Source organism: Trichosurus vulpecula, chromosome X (genome assembly GCF_011100635.1).
Source record: "Trichosurus vulpecula isolate mTriVul1 chromosome X, mTriVul1.pri, whole genome shotgun sequence".
NCBI lineage: Eukaryota > Metazoa > Chordata > Mammalia > Diprotodontia > Phalangeridae > Trichosurus > Trichosurus vulpecula.
The window spans coordinates 35987914-36003970 of NC_050582.1; positions in this window are offsets into that span (position 1 = coordinate 35987914).

Below are 16057 nucleotides of genomic sequence, written 5' to 3' on the forward strand. Positions count from 1 at the left end.
CCACTGTACCATGTTGCCTCTTCTGATAACTCATACTAGAAATCTGCAATGGTACTGATGGACTTTCAAGCCCTCATGTAATGCTCCATATAATCCAATGGAATGCTACCTATCATGGGTATATGTGTGTATTATATATGTATATATACATACATAGTGTATGAATTCAATCTTCTGACAAATAAATAATCTATTTCAGGAAATGTTTTGATGTAAGCGTCCTTGAAATGAGCACATTTTTGAGCCCTGAATTTGGTGGCTAAACAGAAGGGAAAAAAGACTATACTGTATGATAGTCAATCAGCTCAGTGCATGCCTAGTACCTTTACTACAAATGGGAATACTTTTATATCTCATTGCTATGGTCCTATATTCAAGATTTCTACCCTCTGACCTTTATTTCTGCTCTTTTCTATCCTTTAATCCTCAATTGCTTCAATTTAGGAGGATAGAATTTCCTAAAATATACTGAAAGCTTTGAACTTTTCTCTTCCTGTTATCAGTTTCTGCGGCACAGAAGATAAAACCAAAAGCCGCTTAACATAATGTTTCCATCCAGATGTTTATATGCTCCATGATGTCCAATAGAAGAAATGACAGGGCACCCTATAGTTCTCCTGAATGATGAATGAGTTATTGTCGGGAAAATTCTGAAGGAGAGTAAACATTGCAAACCAAGAAAGAATTGCCTGGGGAGACTGGGAAGCAAAAAGTGCACTTAGCAATTAAGATAATATTGACAATCTTGTTTAGTTAGCCCTTCCTGTGGCATTTACTAGAAACTCTACATCATTAATTTCTCATGACTCTACTCATTACAGTTTTTTGGATCCTAAACAGGCTATACTTCAAAGTATATATGATCTCACTGATATGGGAATTCTCTCCATGATGCAGATTACAACTCTAGTTTTCTACATATGTCCCCCACAAAAGTCTGCTACAGGTTACAAAGAGATGAACTGATGAAGCTAAAGAATGAAACAGTTGGTAAATTTTGTTGGTCATAACCATTGAACTCCATCTTATAGAATCTGTACCTTGAAAGTTCACTTCAGGTGCAGACTCCTACAAGGCCTTCCTGCTTTACCTCCCTCACCCTCAGTTGTTAGTTCTCATTCCTTTTCAACATTACCTGGTGTTTACTTTGCAAATACTTTGCGTTTATTCGTCTGTGAACTTGTTACAATTATCTCTTAATGCAAATATAACAAATCCTCATCCTTCCTCATCTCCCTACAACTTCAGACACTATTAATCACCCTTTTCTCCTCCATAATCTCTCCTCTCTAGGTTTTTGCGACACTACTTTGTCCTGTTTCATCTTGTACCTGACTGTTCCTTCTCATCCTTATTTGTTGGATTTTCCTTCAGGCCCCAGCTCCTAACTAAGGGTATCTCTCTTGGGTCTGCCCTGAGCTCTCTTCCTTTTTATCTCAATTGGTGATCTTATCAGTATCCAATAATTCAATTATCATCTCTATGTAGATGATTCCTGTGTCTATGTATCCAGATAAAGATATACTTCTTTCTGTATTCATTCACTAATCTCTAGAGATCACACAGACCTTTTCTAAAGTTCTGTTCATGTGCTTCATTTTTTGTTAGTTTTCTCCAGGTCTGAGAGGGATCAATATTCTAGTTTTATCATCTTTTTCTGTAACTCATTAAACTTTTCCTTCAAGAATTTAGGTACTATGCTATTGGTATACACACACACACACACACATATCAATGATAATGATAATTCATTGCCTATAGTATCTTTCACCAAAATGCTGCTTCCCTGTTTCTCTCTATTTACTAGGTCAATTTTTGCTACTTCCTTGTCAGATATGATTTTTACCCCTCCCTTTTTTACATCAGGTGAAGCATAACAGATTTTGGTCCAGACTGCTATTCTAAGTCTGTGTAAATCTTTATGTTTTAAGACTATTTCATATAACAAACTTAAAATCCACGTTGTTGGATTCTAATTTCTAGCTGATTCCATTATCTTCTTCTGTTTAATGGATGAGTTTATACCGTTCCTCTTCACAGGTATGATTAAGAATTGTGTATTTCCCTTCATCTTATTCTATTACACTTTCCTTCTCCGTTTCCTTTCTTCTCTTGAAGATATTGTATGACAGAGTTGTGAGTTGGCATCTGATTACACACCCTGCACAAAGTTGCTGTGTTCCAGTATAGGTCTGTGACCTCTTCTTGACCTGGGCCACAGCTTTATTCCTCTTTCAGTCCCTGGGTGCTCAAATGCTCACTGATCAGACCTCACTCCTGGGCAGACCCTGCATCCAGTGTCCACAGATTTCTTTGCCTCCCTATGTCAACTTGGGCTAGAAAAATTATTCACCGTGACTTTTTTCACTTGGATTTCCTAATTAGAATTTAGTCAGGAACATTTTCTCAGTCTTTGTGGAGGTGGTATGTTAGGGGAGTTTGGGTTTAATGCTTCAGAGACACAGAGCACACTCAACAAGCCCTCTAGGCTAGAAGTCTTAACCTGGAATATATGAGCTTATTTGAAATACATGTATAAAATTGTGTGTTTATATATAAGGGGGACATACATGTATGTACATATATATACATGTATGTACATATATATACATGTATGTATATATAAAATTATATATTTGTATGTATATACAAATATATACATATAGATATATAATCCTTTGTAATCCTATTTTTTTTAATTTATACACTTAAAAAACATTACTCTCAGAAGGGATCCACAGGTATCATCAGACTCACTGTCCAAGGGGCACAGGACACAAAGAAGGTTAAGAATTCTGGCTCTTGGCACACCTATATTCATACTAGATATATAACCAGACCATGATTAATTGGGTTGTTGTTCTTTGATTCTGCTAAGCTAGACTTCTTGTCACTTTAAAATTCCTTAAAATGGGTCTACTATGTGCCAAATACTGTGCTGAGTGTTTTACAAATACCACCTCATTTGATCCTCACAATAACCATGAGAGATAGGTGCTGTTATTTCCCCATTTTACAGTTGAGGAAACCGAAGCAAAGAGGCTAAATGACTTACCCAAGGTCACACAGTTAGGAAAGTATCCTAGGCTGAACTCAGATCTTCTTGACTCCAGGCCCAGCACTCTATGCACTCTGGTGCCACCTAGCTGCCTCCTTAAGACATGGCTCTGTGTTGAGCCAGCTCCTGTCATTATCCCATGATCTTCTGCACTTGCTCACTCACACCTGAGGCTTTCCTCTCACTCATAGCTCCCTTCTTACCTTCTGTGGAATAAGCACACATCCCCCCTCTTTTTTTCCTCTAAAAGTTTACTGCTAGAGGGGAAACAGGGAGGGGTCTAAAATAAACCAAAGGGAAAAGTGACAAGTCTCACAAGCTAACTTTGGTCTCCACTAAAGTGGTATCCTAAAGGTGCCTAAGTTTATAGAATGCCACAGTTGTGTCTTAGGATTTGCTTCCTCCCTCTAATAGTCCTTAGCTTCCCTGCTTGGTAGCAATGGCTAGCTCTACCTTCATAGAGACAACATGTAGTGGCCCTGAGTCAAACTTTTTTCCCTCTCACCTGCTACAACTGTCATACCCAAGTTCAGCTCCTCTACCATACCCCTTAGAGCTCCCAGACCCCTTCTTTCTCTGGCCTCCAAATTCCTAGTTATGATACTTGAGTATGGTCTTTCAGAGCTTCCTCCTCCCTTCTGTGGTTTGTCTATTAGCTCTTGAACTCACTCAATCTCTACCCCAGGGGTGGGGAACCTGCAGCCTCCAGGCTACATGTAGCCTTCTAGGTCCTTGGGTGTGGCCTCTTGACTGAGTCCAAGTTTTACAGAACAAATCTTTTTACTAAGGGAATATGTTCTGTGAAGTTTGAATTTGGTCAAAGGGCCTTATTTGAGGACCTAGAGGACCACATGTGGCCTTGAGGCTGCAGGTTCCCCACCCCTGCTCTACTTATTCCTATCTAGGTTGGTACTATGCTATCTTATGTGCCCAGCCTACTGTGTATTCAATTTGGCATGGTTGGAAGGGTGCTCAGGTCTTTTAAGAACAAGTTACTTAATCCTGGCTGCACTTGGTAAACCCTTGGTTGAAGAAAACTATTCTTCACCTTCTCCCTCATCCCTATAAAAATAGTTCTCTTGTCATTGAACTGTAGACCCTCCTAAGCTCAATTTGTAATAGAAGCCTTCACTCCCCCTGGAGTTCTCAGTGGCTCTGCTTATGTTTGATCTTTATCCATACCAAATATGCACTTATCACAGAAATTCCAATCTCATTGTACAAGTCAGTCATGTATAATATTCATACAATGATCCCAGAAAATGGACTAAAAATGAAATGTTAGTGATATTTTCTTGTGTGTACAGAAAGTGTCACAGCCATCGGCTGATTTACATGTCATTTCCATCTGTAAGTGATAGGTGAGGAGAGATATTGCAGCTGGGATGAACAAAAATCCCAAATCAGGTGTCAGATCCCTGGAGAGAAGAGATTAGAGTCTTCGAGCATTTGATTCAGTCAATTCAATATATCAGACATAATGGTGTTTATAGCAAAAGTTTTCAGGGACTTACATTGCAATTCTTCCAGGATCATGGAATAAATTACTAGCCTGTTCCTCTGAATTAACAAACTGTCATTTATTCAGTGGAGGGGCCAAAGCACCCACTTAACTCTCAGGGAAGACCTTTTCCTAGACATTTTGGTGTGGCTCAAGGGGCAGAACTAGCACCCTGGACAAGTCACTTAACCTCTCCAGCCCTTGGCAGATCTCTAGGACTCTGAGTTTCAGAAGAGGTGCTGACCTGCATCGGTAGAGGAATTTTTCTGACTTGGAACTTCCTACACTCATGAAGTCACAGGTCTGGTCTAAGAAGAAAATTTTGGATTCGCTAATTTATGTAAACATCCTCTTCCCTGTTAAAAAACCTTCTAAGTCGCTTGAGGGCAAAGACAACTTCACTTTTGCCTTGGTATTCCTGGGGCCTAGCACAGTATATGATGTCACATAGTAGGCTCTTAATAAATTCTTTGCTATTGAACAGTGGACGTACACACCAAATCCTTCCCCTGACTCCTTATATGGTGGAACCATATTCTAATTAGCTGCTGGAAGAGTCACTAGGAGGATGTAAATAGCCTCCTGACTACATTATTGGCACACCTAAGCCTGAAAAAAAATATCGAGTGATGTCACCCTTTATAGTGTTTTATGAATGCACTCAATTGATATCCTGTTGACTGATTTATAAACTTTCTGCTGGAAAATACAGAAAGTGAAAACAATATTTTAATGAAAACACTTTGGGGCTTAAATTACTAGAACAATTTGTAGGGTTCTTCCTAACTATTCAATTAGTTGACAATGAGTATATAATCACAAGTTTGTAATGTGAATACAGTAACTTTAGATGTCAAAATATTTGTTCAACTAATTTCAATTTAATTCAATTCTGCTAACATTTATTAAGCACCTAGTATGTTCAAGGCACTTGGGATACAAAGAAAATAAGGACACAGTTCTTGCCCTCGAGGGGCCCCTGATTCACTGTATTTATGTCAATCCCAAAGGATAATCATCAAAGTCCTTTTTTAAATAGAATTTTTAATGAGGCCTCTTTTCCATCCCATCTTTATTTTGCCAAGTTACCACTTTATTCAGTGTGAAGTATGTAGGATTATATCACAGAAGGAGAAAACATTCAATTTATATTTTGTAATAATATTTGAATCTAGGAATAATATCTGATAACAAATGACTGCTAACAGCTAACAAGAAAGATTAAATTTCTACTTATGAATACAAATATGTCATCATCTGTAAATATATGCTTTTGAGAAAAAGATTCAGCTCACTAAATTAAACTAAAATCCATAAAATTAAAATTATTCTTATGGCAAACAAAAAACTCATATCTCCCTAAAATTTCTTCTCATTTGCTAAATACTGACTTGTGCAGCTGAGAGAAAAGTAGACTCAAGAGACCTTGCTTCCTTCTTGGCTCTTACAGTAACTCAATAACTATATATTAGCCAAGTGCTTTCCCTTCTTTGGGCCTTCTATTCCCTCATATGTACGTAGAAGGAATTTTCTTTTCCAGTTCCTTTCCCATTCTGACAACTAAGGCAAATTCAGTTGAGCAGGCAGGTGGATGGTGGCTAAGAGCCAAAGATATCTAGCCTTCCATCTCCTAGGGGCATGCAGCAGCAGAGGAAGGTGGGCACCAAGAAAGCAGTGAACACTTAAGTGTAGTACCTCTCCATATTCAAATAGCAGAAGACTGTGAGGCACAGAGAAGGATGGAAGCTTTCTACTCACCCCTCTCCATGTCAGCATGACAAAGCCCTGGTCACCTCACAATAGTTACAGTTACGCAGTCTAATATCTTCGACTCTATATACTCAATCCCCTAAAGTACATTATTAGTTCTCCATAGCATAACTGGACAATCACATTTTTATATCTATATGCATATATACAACACCAAAGAAAATGGATTAATTAAAATTAATGTCTTTCAGATTCACCTATAAAAGAATATAGTTATTTACCATGCTCTATACTGTTACTAAATTATTATGTCTTTGGTTTTAATTTCTGCAAAGTTAAGCAAAAAAATCAAATCTCCCCAAACTCTATTATAAAGTTGTAAATTACAGTGAAGTTGCTCATTACATCTAGATGAATACTATCATGTTCCATCTTATTATTGTAGCACCAATAAAATTAACATTTTTTTCCATTTAAAATATTGTCCAGGACTAGAGGGCAATGCTTCCAAGGACATTATGTTAATTATTTGATAAATTAAATTAGAATTTCTGACATTGCATCTTACATACACATTATCATTGAATGAATTCATTATGATTAATGTCACTACTGTGACTATCAAGTGAATTAATGATTATCCACTTTAACATTTTACCAAAAAGAGTTAAATTGTGCATTTTCATCCCAATCGTAATAAGATTCTCCCCTTCAACTCATTCCAATAAATGAAGACTATAATATACTATAGCTTGACACAGAATTCAATTTGTGCAAACCTTTCCTCTCTTTTTTCTTTATCACAACATTTTTACTACCTCACTTTCTTGTAAATTATATTATCACATATAATGAATACATATTCATTAGGCCAAACAGTTAATTACTGTTCTACTGATAAATACAGACTCTATTACTAGGTCCAGCTCTAGTTGGTAAGTAAATGCTCCTTGGCTCAGAAATACAAATCTTAGGAGATGTATACTCAATGTCCAACAATGTCAGGGTGTTTCTGTGCAAAATCTACCAAACTCTAAGAGGACATGTACAATAACATGTAGCCTCAGAATTTAGTGTCCAAACTTCTGGACAATGAGATATCTCTCAGTAATGTATATGAGAAGACCACTAAATGTCCTTTAAGTCCAGAAAATCACCTATATTCTTCAGATCATAGGATCAAAGACTGAGATCTGAAAGGGACTTTAAAGGCCACTGAGTTTGACAACCTCATTTTGCAAATGAGGAAATGGAGGCCCAGTGTTGTTATATGACTTGTCCAGGATCACATAGCTGGTAAGTATTAGAAGCAAAATTTGAACTCAGTATTCCTGACTCTAAATCTAGCACTGTTTCTATATTATCACTCTGTTCTGTGGGCTATTTACACCCATCATACATCTCTTCATGGTCCTTTGGGATACCCACAACTTTAATTCTTTAAAGACTGCAGAGGTCAATGAATCACAACTGCATAGCATCAATGAAAGGAAAATGATGTTTAAAAATAAGTTTTTTTTTAGTTTCTTGTCCTTGAGAGCTCCGTGAAATTTCCAAAATGCAGCACAGCCTTTTTTCTTCCTCCTGTTCATTTCTTGACCTAGCTTATTATTGTCTACCTGTGGCGTTTCTCCATAATATATGTACTAACAAACTAGATCAATAGACCATCCATTCAACTGTATGGTACTGACAACAGAGCTTATTGCACTTGTATTGTTTGTTTGTTTGTTTACGGAGGAAAATATTGGGATTTGTTGACCCATCTCTTGGACTAATTTTTACTTATTAATATGTCAGTACAATCATTGGGAAGAAAGTACCAAACTATTCAAAAATATTGGGAACCCCTCTAATAGATGAAATTCCCAAATCCAGTCAAAGCACAACTTGTTTGTTTTTGTTTGGGCATTTCAGTTGTCTAATTCTTTGTGACCCCACTTGGGACTTTCCTGGCAAAGATACTGGAGTGGTTTGCCATTTCCTTCTCCAGCTCATTTCACTGGTGAAAAACTGAGGCAAACAAGGCAGCTGACCTGAGCCCACGTCTTGACTAAGCAAGCACAGACCTAGGACAGGACTATTTTTTTGGTGTTTTCGTTGCCAAGTAGGGGACCAAACAGCAACCTAGAGCTACAAGTGTCCAGGTGACCTTGGGATTTTTTAAAGGTCTGGAGGTTTGCAGCTTCAGTAGTACTATCTTTGTGTACAACATCACTAACAGTATCTATCACTGAGGGCAACAGCCAAGGTATCCACCAGAGTCACAGTGGTTGATCACAAGGGAAGCTTCTATATCAGACAGGTAGGCTACCATATGTATAAGTTGTTACTAAATTCTGTTGTCACCATTAATGTGCACTGCAATGCTTTACTGGTGAGCAACATTCCTGGTGTCTTTCTACCTTTCCTCTGGCTTAAAAACTAACCCCATTATTCATCCTTGCTGTGACTGCCAATCACTCTGTTCCTCAGTTCTTTTCCCCAAGCCATCACCCCTACACTGGCTACACTCTTCTCCTTTCCCCATCTTGAGCTCTCAGTGAACACATTCAAATCTCCATTATCTTATTCTCCTTTTAACTCCTTACTTATCTTGCCTTGTGAAGTCCCAGAGGCCTTCACTCCTATTTACATGTTGCTTAACAAAATTTGAGAAAATCATAAAACCATGCTGCTTGGGTTCACTACAAATTTATGTGAAATAATCTCAATGGGGCTCTCATTGCCAGAAGGCAATCCTCTCACACCTCGCTAACTGATTTACTAACTCTCTCACAGTTCAGAAAAATTTTCCAAATCTTTTCATCCCTCTCCAAACCTCTCATGGCTCTCCCTGCCCCACCCTCTCAGCTGACAACTTTGCCTTGTACTTCTCTAAAATAAATTGAGGCCATTCATTCACCAAGAGCTTCCTCCTATCACTTCCTCTTCATTTCACAGCACTCAAATACCTTTCACAACTATCTACTCATTCTCCCTTGTCTCACATGAATAGGTGGACTTTCTCTTCACAAAGGCAATTTGTGTATGTCTCAGCTAAAATCCCACTTCCTTCAAGAAATCTTCAGCAGTTTCCCTTTAACGCTAATTTATCTTGCATATATCTTTTTTATACATACTTGTTTGTCTCTTGTCTTCTCCTTTAGATTATGAGCTCCTTGAAGGCAAGAAGTGGTTTTTCCCCCTTTCTTTTTATTCCCAGTGCTTAGCTCAGTACTTGGTACACAGTAGGCACTTAATAAGTACTTCTTGACTGGACATGACTTAGCATTTTCTCTTTCATAATAAACTACCTGGTCCATACCCAGTTAATATTGTACACTTAGTGCCTCTTTTCCTATTCCCCCTTTTTGAGGAGGTCTTAAATTTGAGCTCCAAAGTAACATTATCTCTAGGATGCAAGGAGGGGGTTTGTTAGTGAGTCCATAGATGTGAAGAAAGGAAATCTTATCCTGCTAATTAGGGGAAGGGTCCCCTAACAATAACTTTGTCTATAATCACAGAGCCTGGGCTCACAAATGGGAGCAGTGCAGGTCTCCAGCCCCTGGGTGCCTGTATTAGACTAAGCCAACCCAAGGACTAGATAAGCCTGAGTTATAGATAAGTAAAAATTTCTTTTGATGGTCTTTATTTTCATGGCAAAATAGCATCTTACTATATTCCCTCAGAAGAAAATCCTCTGGATTTGGGTACCTGGAGTCATCAATTTAATAATCTAAGTCATAAACATGATGATTTCCCTGGGATAGAGCTGGAAAGTAATAATGAGATTGGGAAGGATGAGGTAGAAGGAAAAAAGATCATGTGTTAGCACAGCAGTTTATAAATAGATAAGGCCCCAGAGAAAGGTTGAAGGGCCTTTTGATTATGGGTCATGATGGATACCCCTCCTGCAGCTGGAGCCAAGCTTATGTACTAAATCAATGGAGGCTGAATTCATATATGCTTTACCAGTAAAGCATATATCAAGCTCTTTAAAGACATGGATTGTTTCTTTTTTTGTCTTTGCTGCCTCAATCCCTAGCTAAAGAGATATCTGTGGAATTAAAGTGAATGAGCATAGGGGATCTTTCCAAAAGTAAGTGAGTTCTCTTGGCTTAGGAATGCCTGAATTCAGAAGCCCCGATCAGTAGACTGAGATTTACTAACAATGCTCAAAGTCTTACCTGGCATAGCTCTAAGACAAACGTTGTCCCCTCTTTCCACCAGCTTCTACTGACACTCTGTCACTTTCCAAATTCCAAGATGGTGAATCTCTCCAGTGCTTAACTTACAAAATCATAAACTGCCAGACCTGGAATAACAAATGTGCACACTGCTCTAGAGTTTACAAAGTATCTTCTCACAACAGCTCCATAGAAGAGATGATACAAGTACTTTGGTTCTGAACTTGAACTTCTTTTGAATACCTATGGTAACACTGCAGGGAGAAAAATCCCTTTGCCAGTGCAGATCAGCAGCTAACTGCTGGACCCCTTAGAGTCTCAGAGGGCTAGCTGCCTAGACCCTGAGAGGTAACTGCTTTGCCAGGGGTCACAAAGCCAGTGGCTGTCAGAGGCAGGATTTAACTCACATCTTCCTCACTCAAAGACCTGCCCTCTCATCACTAAGACACAATGCCTGTACAGCTGGGTTTTTTAAACCTGAATATTGGGATTTTTAAAAAAATATTTTGATAATTGTGTTTCAGTATTATGTGCTTCCACTGTGATCCATTGTGATTTCATTTTATGCATTTCAAAGCATTATTCTGAGAAGGGATCTATAGGCTTTCCCATACTGCCAAAGGGGCCCAGTATACAATAAAGGATAAGAACCTCTACTTGAGAGAGTATTAGTTTTATTTGGCAAATAAGGAAATTAAAACTCAGAGAAGTAAATTAACTTGACCATGATCATAGAGCTAATAAGGTATAAGGGGCTGAAAGGGACTTTAGGGGTCACCTATACGATAGATACTACTGATGTAGAGTTTAAACATGTGAATCTGATTGGCCTTGTCTTACTAGCCAGAACTGAATCTGGGATCACTAATTAGTGACCTACGCCTTTGATGGGTCAAAGCATTGTGAAATAGTCCTTATAATGAGTTTGTAGATCATTGTTCTTGGAATTGGTTATTCAAATACCTATTAGAAAATGCTTTCTGCTGCAGAGCTGAGGCCTGTTTTACTTGTCAGTAGATTCTTCACGTCTGGCTTTCATCTCTTGAAACTCCTCATCACATAACAGCACTTTAGACAATGTACTTCTAAGGCAGAAACTTCTTTAATGCAACATTTCAGAACTTCTGAATTGCAAAGAAATTAACTGAAGGAAAAAAATCCTCATTAAATTTTAATCATTGACGTTGACTATTGATGAAAAGAAAATGAAGAATTTCTTCCTTTTGAGTCATTAATTTTAAGCAGAGATTTCTAGCTTAAGCCCTGTTTGGCATTTCAACTGCATGGGCTTTGAATTTTAATTGAGCTCCAGCAAAAACATAACCTATGTGGAAAAGGACTGCTTTGTGTACGCAATTCCTTATCAGCCTGGTTAAGCAACAATTCTAAAACCTGGTTTGGAAATACCCTTGGATACCTTTCCTATTCTCAGAGGTCAGTCACAACATTTTGAAAAATACAACTAACTTAATTTTGCTTAGTTTTAAAATAAATATAAATAGAGAATAGAACCATACAATGTTAGAGCTGGAAGGAAACTTAGGAGTAATGTACTTCCATGCCGTCATTGTACAGATTAGGAAAAGGAGGCAGAATAACTTGCAAAATTGAAAGGGCAAGTCCCCAGGGTTTTTGGAGTCTTCCTGATTCCAAGCCCAGAGCTCCATCCACCGTGCTACTTAGCTGCCCTGAGGTGGCCTTATTCCTTACCAAGGCTAACCCTTCTACCTGCTCAAGCAAGCCCATTCTATTTCATCTCTTCCAACAGACTGCTCCCTCTGTCATCTTCACTCTTTTTTCAGTCCTCAAAGTCTAGTGGTTCCTTCCTTACTGCCTACATATGTTCTCATGTCTCCTCTATCCTGATTTTCCTCTCCTGAAAAAAAAAACTCCTCATTTGGTCCTTCCATCTCTGCTAGCTATCATTCTATATCTCTTCTATTTCTTGTAGCCAAATTCCTCACAAAGGCCATAGGTGACTCCACTTTCTCTCCTCTCACTCTCTTCCATTTTCTCTCCTCTCACTCTCTTTTTAAACCCTTACAGTCTGGTTTCTGACCTTATCATTCTACTGAAACTGTTCTTTCCAAAGTTACTAATAATTTCTTGGTCACCAAATCCAATGGCCCTTTCTCAATCCACATTCTCCTGGACCTCTCTCCAGCCTTTGACACTAATCACTCCTCCTTGATACTCTCTTTTCTCTCTAGGATTTAGGAACAACATCCTCTCCTGGTTTTCCTCTTACCTTTCTGATTGGTCCTTCTCTGCCTCCTTTACTGAATGGTCTTCCATATCATGCCCTTTAAATTAAGATATCCCTCAGGGTTCTGGCCTGGGGCCCTGTATCTTCTCCCTCTATTCTACTTCCCTTGGTGATCATCAACTCCTCTCTGCTGACCTCTAATCTCATATCTCCAACTGCCTTTCAAATATCTCAAACTGAATATCCAATAGATATCTTAGGTCCAACATTCCTCAAACAGAATTCATTATCTTTTCCCCTAACTTCCCTATTACTATAGAGGGCAACACCATCCTCCCAGGCTTGCAACCTAGGAGTCATCCTGGATTCCTCAGAATCTCTCACCACCACCCCCATATACAAGCTGTTGCTAAGGCTTGCCGATTTTACCTTTGCAATATCTCTTGAATAAGCCCCCTTCTCTCCTCTGACACTGCTGCAATTCTAGGGCAGGTCCTTATCACCTCACACCTTGACTACTGTAGTAACCTGAAGATAGGTCTGCCTGCCTCAAGTCTCTCCCCACTCCAACCAATTCCCCATTCTCCACTAAAGTGATTTTCCTAAAATGCAGGTCTCATCATGTTATCCCTCTACTCAATAAACTCCAGTGGTTTCCTGTTGCCTTCGGGAACAAATATGAAATTCTTTTTTTGACATTCAAAGTCCTCCATAATCTAGCCCCATTCCCACCTTTCCAGTCTTCTTACACCTAACTCTCCGATACCTATTCTTCAATTCAGTGACATTGGCCTCCTGGCTGTTCCACGAACAAGACACTCCATCTTTCACTTTCAGGAATTTTCTTGGGCTGTCACCTGTGCCTAGAATGCTCTTTCTCCACTCCAACTACTGACCTCCTTGATGTCATTTAAGTCCCAACTAAAATCCCCATTTCTACAGAAAGCCTTCCATAACTCCCCTTAACTCCAGTGCTTTCTCTTTTAATTATTTCCTATTTATCCTGTACATAGCTTTCTTTGTGTATATTTGTTTGCATGTTGTATCCCCTATTAGGCTGAAAGCTCCTTGAGGACAAGGACTATCTTTTTCAATCTCCAGAGCTTAGCACAGTGCCTGGCACAAAGTAGGTGCTTAACAAATGTTCGCTGAATTGAATGTCTCCCTAAAAGCTTCTTTTTCTGGGCTATGTATTCGTAGTTTCTTCAAATGAACCTCATATATCATAATATTTTTCATTTTTGAATCTGCATCTCCCTATCTCATTGGGCTGGAAGTACAGTGGTCACTCACATGTGGATCCCACTAGTGAATGACAAGGGAATTTTGACCGATGCAGTTTCCAACCTGGATCAGTTGGCCCTTCTTTAGAGAGCCTGGTGACCTCCCACTTCCAGCGGCTCTCCATATTGGTGCCAGATAGTACAGACACCCTATTGGCTTAGTACACTGTGAGTCAGAACTCCTGAGCTTTAGTGATCCATCAGCCTGAGATTCTCCAGTAGCAGGGATTACAGGCCACCATACCCTGTCATATAACTGTCATTCTTTTAAGGGTGCTCTCAAGCTTGGTAATACCTTTTCCAAAGTGTGACATTCAATACTAGTATGCACATTGCATTATTATTGGCACTGAGAGACTAGAAAGAAGGACCCTGGTACTAACAACCTTACAATCTGACCACGGTTACCTACAAAACGATGTGCTGTAAGTTTCCTATGAGTGGTACAATTGACGTTCTATGGGAACTCAAAGGAGGGCAAGGTCACTTTCAGGTAGGGAAAAGAAGAAAGGCTTCATAGAGAAGAAGGTACTGAGCAGGGCTTTGCAGGATAAAGAGAATTTCAATAGGGGAAAATAGGGTAAAGAGAAAAGGCATTTCAGGTAAACAGTAAAGCATAATGTTAGGGAAGAGCAAGTTATATTCATGGAATGGAAAATGATCCAGTTTGGCTGGAATAATGGTACTAGCAGGAGAATAAAAAAGAGTAAGACAGGAGAGGTAAGTTAAGCCCAGACTGTAGAGAGCCTTGTAAACCTAAGGAGTCTGAACCTTATCTTGTAGAGCAAGGAGGAACCACTGAAGTTTCTGAGCAGGGAGAGTGACATGATCAAAGCAGAGAATTACATTTTAATATTTAGAAAGAGTCTTAAGAAAAGGTGACATTTTTCATGGTTAAAACACTTTTGCCATTAAATGTTTTCATATCATTAATTGCTTGAAGAAAGGGCTTTTTAAAATATCATTTTCACATCATATACATTTTTTTAAAAACACACAAAGGAACTATGTATTCAAAACTGTATACCACCTGTATTTTGGCAATCTCTTCCTCTCTCTTTTGCTTCCATATCTCATTTCCCCTCATACTGCCATGGGAAATAGCTTCTGAATGCTACATCATTCATTCTCTATGATGTCTACTATGCTCTTCAAGAAGGTATCTTTGACATTTTATAATTATGACATGTATTCTAAATGTATATTCACCACGAATACAAGAGTGAATTTTTTTAAAGTTTACTTACATAAACGTTCTGATGACTATGTAATAACTTTTATTTTGGACAAGCTCAAATTCTAAATATTTACATGTCAAGTGAGGTCATCATAATTAAGTAAAATAGGTTTTATAAACCCACATATGGAAAAAAAAACTTAGAAAATTCTAACATCAGAAGTTCTTAATGTGGAGTCGATTAAGTTACTTTAAAAAACTTTTGATGATTGTTATCTCATTACAATTGATTCTTTTTATAATTTTATGTATTTTATTTTATACATTTAAAAATACTATTCTGAGAAGGCTTCCATATGTTTCCTTACACAGACTGCCAAAGGGGTCTGAGACAGAAAAAAGTTAAGAAACCTTGCAAGTAAAGTTCAGTTCCCTGAAAAATGTTGAAGATGTATCCACTTTGACTCTCCATTGGCTATACGTCTGCTAAAGCTAAAGCATCCATATGCTGGTAACTAAGGGAAGTAACTAATATAAATAAACAACATTTATTTAGTGTTTCCAGCCTTATGGAGTCCTTTTCATACTTTATCTCATTTGAGCTTTACAACAAGCCCATAAGACAAGGTACTACAGATATTATCCCTGTTTTACATGGAGAAAACTGAAGCTCATAGCAGGTGAATGACTTACTAAGAGTCACCTACCTAGTGTCAGAGTCAGGACTTGAACCCAGGTATTGTGAACTCCAAAGTCTAGCACCCTATCCATTATACCACCCTCCCTCTGAAGCTTAACATGCTCCCTTGGAGATTTCATGATTTAATAGAGCATTATAGGAATGTTTCCCTTTCGCCAGTATCACTCCCAACAGGAACATGCCAGTGCACATTTAGAAGTCTTGCATTACAGTGGCCTTTTCAATACAGTGGGAGAGCATTGAGAAATCAAGC